Raw genomic sequence first — 6,000 nt, 5'->3', positions numbered from 1 at the left:
CATTCGAGAATAAGGTATAACCAACAAGCGAAATAAATCTAAAATAACATTTGGGGGGCAGATGTAGAGGTCGTCCATAATACTATGTGATGACCACCAACGACAGCGGAAACCACGTATAGATCTCGTGATTTTTTTCAAATTAATTTAGTTATGGGTATAAGCTGGTTTGCATTAATTGATACCTTAATTTACTCAAGTATAGACTATTCCATTTATGAAAAAAAAATTATATTAGGCCAGGGTTTTTCCACAATTGACCTCCTGGTAAAAATGACTTGTAAAGAGCTGTACTCCTACACATTAATAAATGTGTTGATTTAAAGGTTTTCGATTGTCAAGCAAGTTTAAAGGAAAAGTTTAAGGTATCAAACTCATGTCAACTTTGGAAATTGTTCAAATGAGAACAATGTTAACCAATGTTAAACTTCACTAAAAACGTAGAATGATCGGACATAAAGACATACAGCGGAAGAGCATTTTACTTAGTATGCAGTAATTTAGGGTTTCTACCCAGGAGAATAAAGCGATTAGATTATAAAAAGTTATTTTAACGTTTGCACATTTAAACCAATTAATAAAAATTTAATAAAATCTCCAAAAGATTGTATGCCAACGAATGAGAGAGAGAATGTTATTATAAAACTTTGGGGACTACTAACTAGTGTTATAAATAGCCTAATGTCCAATCCCTGTCTGGTTTCAACCGCATTGTCCAGGTGGCTTCGTCTTGTTGATGTGGATATTTTCAACCGCATTGTTGTTGTTGTTGTTGTTGTAGCCCTGATTCTCTGAAGTTAGGACTTAGTTGCACACGGAGACTGGAAGTGAGAATCCTACGATAGAATAACCAATGAAAGGCGAGCATAAATTTTACCATTGGTCAATTACAGTGTGTACTGACCTCTTATTGGCTTTTCTATCGTATGACGTCATAATCTGTGGAGGGACTTTAATGATCTTCAAAAGTACTCTTTAGAATTAAGATTTAATAATAAGATTTATTGAGTTAATATAAATCTTCAGAGCATAAAAAAATATTTCTTATTAATAGGTAATTAAATATCTATAAAGTTAATCTTTTATTCCTATTATTAATATCTTATATTTTCTCCTTCCTTCTAATAAATAGTATATTCCATACTGTTATTAATTAATATATTTTAAGTAAACAAAAATAACTTTATGCATAGAACCTAACCAAAAAACTTTATTTTTTGGGAGTGTGGTAGGTGGTATCTTTTAAATTCCCTACAGAATAGTAAGTTATAAACCAATTTGCAAGACCTATGAGAAGATACATTGTAAAGAAGAACCATAACGGTTCAGATGTTATGTAAATTCTTCATCAGAAACAGACACACATCCTGTTACTTTTTTATATGTTAATTTATGGGGGTTAATTTATCATTTTTTAGATTTAGGTCGGGTTGTATTATGTACAAGGTAACCCTACAGAGCTAGTACACTGCAAATACAGGGCCCGCAGGGGTGAAATAAGCTATACTTTAATATGCTTTACATTTTTGACACACATATAATACTTCTCGGCAAAAAAGTTAAAAAATGAACATGTTTAAAATGGACGTACGGACATTCTAGTAACGATTGTAGAGTTGCTACGCTTTCTAAATAGTACCTAACTAGTACAGAAAACATCCTGCAAAGTTTGGAATCGATAGGACAATTCTAAAATGCCTATATTAACGAAAAAAGTTATCCGTTACGTACGGGCGGACCGACCCTAATTATAGAAAAGCTTCACTTTTAATTAATAATGTTAGTTTTATATAGATTAGCTCCACTGTATTATTAATGAAAACATTACAGGTATGAAGTAGAGTATGGTTCTAGAAGATCAACTGAAAATTGATTGCCTATTTCATCCCTAATTTCCGAAGTTGTACAGCAGATAACCCAAATATTGCAAAACCTATTTTCAGCTACTCCGGTCAAAAGGAAAAGCGATATAATATATGTATAAACGATTTATACATTATACATTCATAATTTTAATTTTTCAAATTTTGATTCTTTTTGCAAGTTTGAAGCTTTTTTAGCTAGTAGTAAATATTGAGATAGGATGAGGAAACTATGTACACAATCGGAAACTAGAATTCAGCTGACCTCTATACAAGGATCTCAAGGGATAAGACAATTTACATACATCCCCCCCAATGTTGATGAACATAATTACCCCTTATGTATATTAAGATTATTAGTAGAAAAGTTTAAAACCATCAGTAAAAATTTAAAATAAGTACTCAAAGTCTTGAGACAACAAAGGGATAACGTGGTCATAAAACTTTGGGTACCAGTGTAGTTTATAAAACTTTGGGTACCAGTGTAGTTTATAAACCTTTGGGTACCAGTGTAGTTTATAGTCAAATGTCACCTCCCTCCCTGGTTGTAGTCATATCGAGTAACCTCACTATTATTAATAGGGTTGGCAATCCGTATCCCAATCCTGGATCCGCCCAATTTTTGGTCAATCCGGAATCTGTTTTTTAATAGCGGATTCGAATTCTTAATTGGTGGGCTAAAATTAGCGTCTTTAGTTTTTTCTTTCAACTCCCTCTTTTTGAAGGCAAAGATTATCATCATTATAAATATAATCTTTTAAAATCTGGTTCGATTCTCGGAAGTGAATTATAGAGAACACCAAGAACATTAACTTTTAGGACATATGTAACACTTAAATTTTTTATTTTTTTTTACAAAAAAGCCTTTTAAAATACTGCTAGAATCTGGAATCCGCGGGGATCCGCCATTTTTTTTGACGGATTCTTGTAAGAAACCGAATCCGGTCCAAAAATTTGACGGATTGCCATCCCTAAGATTAATGAAATGAAGTAGCGTAGAGTATTTCTAGGCAGGCAGCTATAGTAGGGATAAGACATTGGCCGATAAATTAATGTACATCCCCAGTGATACTACACAAGAATATAAAATCTGAAGATTCAAATTAGTAGTTGAAACGTTTGAACACTCAACTAAATTAACCAACCAATTAAAAATTTTCTTAAGTCCCCAAAGTTGTTAAGCCAGCTTATACCAATAGCGAAATTAATTCAGAAAAAATCACGAAACCTATATGTGTTTTACAGCTGTCGTTGGGGGGGCAACATATCGTACAATTGACGACCTCTCCATTTGCCCCCAAATATCATTTTAGATTTATTTTGCTTGTTGGTTATACCTTATTCCTGTTGTTAAGCAAACGAATAAGAAAACGCTATTAGAAAACTTTGGGGACTACACAACGGTCTAAGGGTGGAAATTTGGCAAAAAAGTCATGATCAAATTTTCTTATTTTAACTTGATATTATTGATTTACATACCCCAGCCCATGCATAATGGACAAGGAAAAGAAAAAATAACGTTTGGAACTAAGTTTTTTTTTTACTTCAAAGTTGGGTCAAATCAATATTTTTTGAAGGTCAAAAATCTACTTTTTATTTTCTACCTAAATAGGAAAAATAAGTTTTTTTTTGCATAAACATCTATTAAAAACTGATTTCGTTCATATTCTTTACAAATATATATACCAAATCAATAAATAAAAACATTTTTATTATATATTTTACCTTAAAAGTGTTAATTTTATGCTTTGAAAGTAAATTTATGAAAAAAATATCGTCATTTTTTTACTGAAAAATTTAGCAAAAAAAATTAGTTTTCCTCATTTTACTCCTAGTTGCGCTACCGACCCCATACCAAACCATATATGATTCTAAATTTTGAGAATATAATACAACTTTAAGTGAAGTTTCCAGAGTGGGGTCGGTAGCGCAACTGTAAATATTTTTAATCTGAAAATTGCCTGTAAAACCTAAATTTGAGGGGGGGGGGGGGAATTACAAACCATAACAGAAATTTCTATGTTATTCCATTACTATTAAAGATAATTGAGTAAAACCTTTTAAAATTAATCAGTAATTACTAGAGGAACAATAATTTTAAATGAAAACCGCGACTTACCCGCAGTTCCCACAAAAAAAGTTTTATTTTGTAAGAAAGCTAATTTTTTGGTGATGGTTAAGCTCTCCAATTAACAAGCATCACTTGGTCCCTTGGTCACTTGGGGGTATGTTATATCTTGTTGAAATTTGAAAAAATATTTTTTTAAATTTCTAAATTTTGCATAATTTTCAAAATGTTACCCCCCTCCCTTTTTAGGGGGGGGGGCACCTAAGCCCTGCACCATTTTTTTTTTTTGGGGGGGGGGGCACACCCCCTCCATAGATTGGTGTTGAAACAGGACATGTGATAACTATTACTGCTTTGTAACCTCCCTTCTACTCCAAATTTTGTAGGAAAGAAAACATTTTTGGTGAAATTTATTACACCCTAACATAAATCCTGTGCACGCCTTTTTAGTCAATTCTTTTTTTTTAAAGTCGTTGCTTTATCTGGATAGAGTGTTCAACAAGCTTTACAATGGTAGGTTTAGCATTTTTGAGGCTCCTACACAGCCATAGATATAGGTAATTTAAAACTACACAGGTAAAATGTAGCAATTGATGGTTCTTAATATTTATTCCTGAAATTTATGTACAATTTTGGACAAAAAAATATACACCAACTTATAATTTTTATAAAAAATTTTTGGCACAAGGTAGAAAAAATGCAAATATACCAAATTAAATGTATGAAAGTGTATTTTTTGCATTTGTCATCAAAAGAATCACTGAACATAAGAAAAATCCTGAAAAAATTTACATCAAAATACCCTAGTGAAAGCCTTTCTGAGAATAGATTTATCAATAAATTTTCTCCCTTTGGTTACAATTTTCCTTGTAGAGCAAAAAGTAAGAAAGCTACAAAAAATCTAAAGCTATGTCTGAAATTGTCATTCAATAGGCTTTCCAATGATAGGTTTAGCTTTCATGAGTCTTTCATACAGCCAAAGTTTTAAGGGTTTGAAACCAAAGCAACAAAATCGTGACAAACAACCTTGATTTTTTAGGGAATTTGGTCTGTTAACTTTAAAATGGAATAAACCCCAAGAAGGAACAGCTATGATTTTAAGAAAATCAGTTCCTGGCCACCCAATGTGTATATTTGATGGCCATATAGTCCGTTTTTATGGTAGGTTTTGTCAAACTTCTTTTGCCTTGAGGACCACTGTGCCAACAAGCATCACTTGGTCCCCTCATCTGTCTGTAAAACTCTAAGAACATTAAGATTTCAAAGAGTAAATGTTTCTTCTGTCTTTTTTTTGTAAGATATGTTATGATTTAGCTGGCAAATACTGTTTTAGTCTATTACTTGGTCTACCGGTTTTTCTTTACTGTTCTAAAATGAATTAAATTTTGTTTGATATCAATTTTATGATGGTTATCTTATTTTTGGTTAGATAGGAGGGGGGGGGGGGCATAGATACAAAAAAATATTTTGGTCAGTTATGAGAATTCAATACTTTTTTCCTTTTAAACTCAGTATAATACATTTAAAAACAGTAAAATTTTAACTTCTGGTTTGGTAGTAGAAAGGGGGGGGGGGTGGCGGTGTTGGCCCCTGTAGGCCCTTGAGGGACAGTACTAAATTTAAATAGATACTTATAATATTAAACTATACAAGTAGAAAAATACACATAAGATAATTAACAAAAAAAAATTAAACAATATCTTTAATGGGAAGCTCGATTATCGAGTCTCAATATTCATTTTCTTTATATTTAAAACGACCTAACCTCTCTTAAATAAATTATAAATATTAAAAAGCAGTTGTAAGTGGATAGAAAAAGGTGTATTATAATACTTTTATTTAAATATATCACTTTTTTTATTGACTCCAAACAGCCAAATGAGGTAGCAAATAACACGGCGGAATTCGGCGGTTTCGGCGGGAAATCCCTATTATTTATTAATAATCGTTTATCTAGGGTAGTAATTGAATCAGGTTAAAAATTTGGTTCAATTATCTTTAAAAATAACAGAGTAGTAACAAAAATTATATTTTAAAAATCACCCCTTTTTGGTTACCCCCCAATCACAT

Source organism: Acartia tonsa, chromosome 10 (assembly GCF_053477335.1).
Source record: "Acartia tonsa isolate MP-2025a chromosome 10, ASM5347733v1, whole genome shotgun sequence".
Taxonomy (NCBI): Eukaryota; Metazoa; Arthropoda; class Copepoda; order Calanoida; family Acartiidae; genus Acartia; species Acartia tonsa.
Note: the sequence above shows the minus strand (reverse complement) of the source record.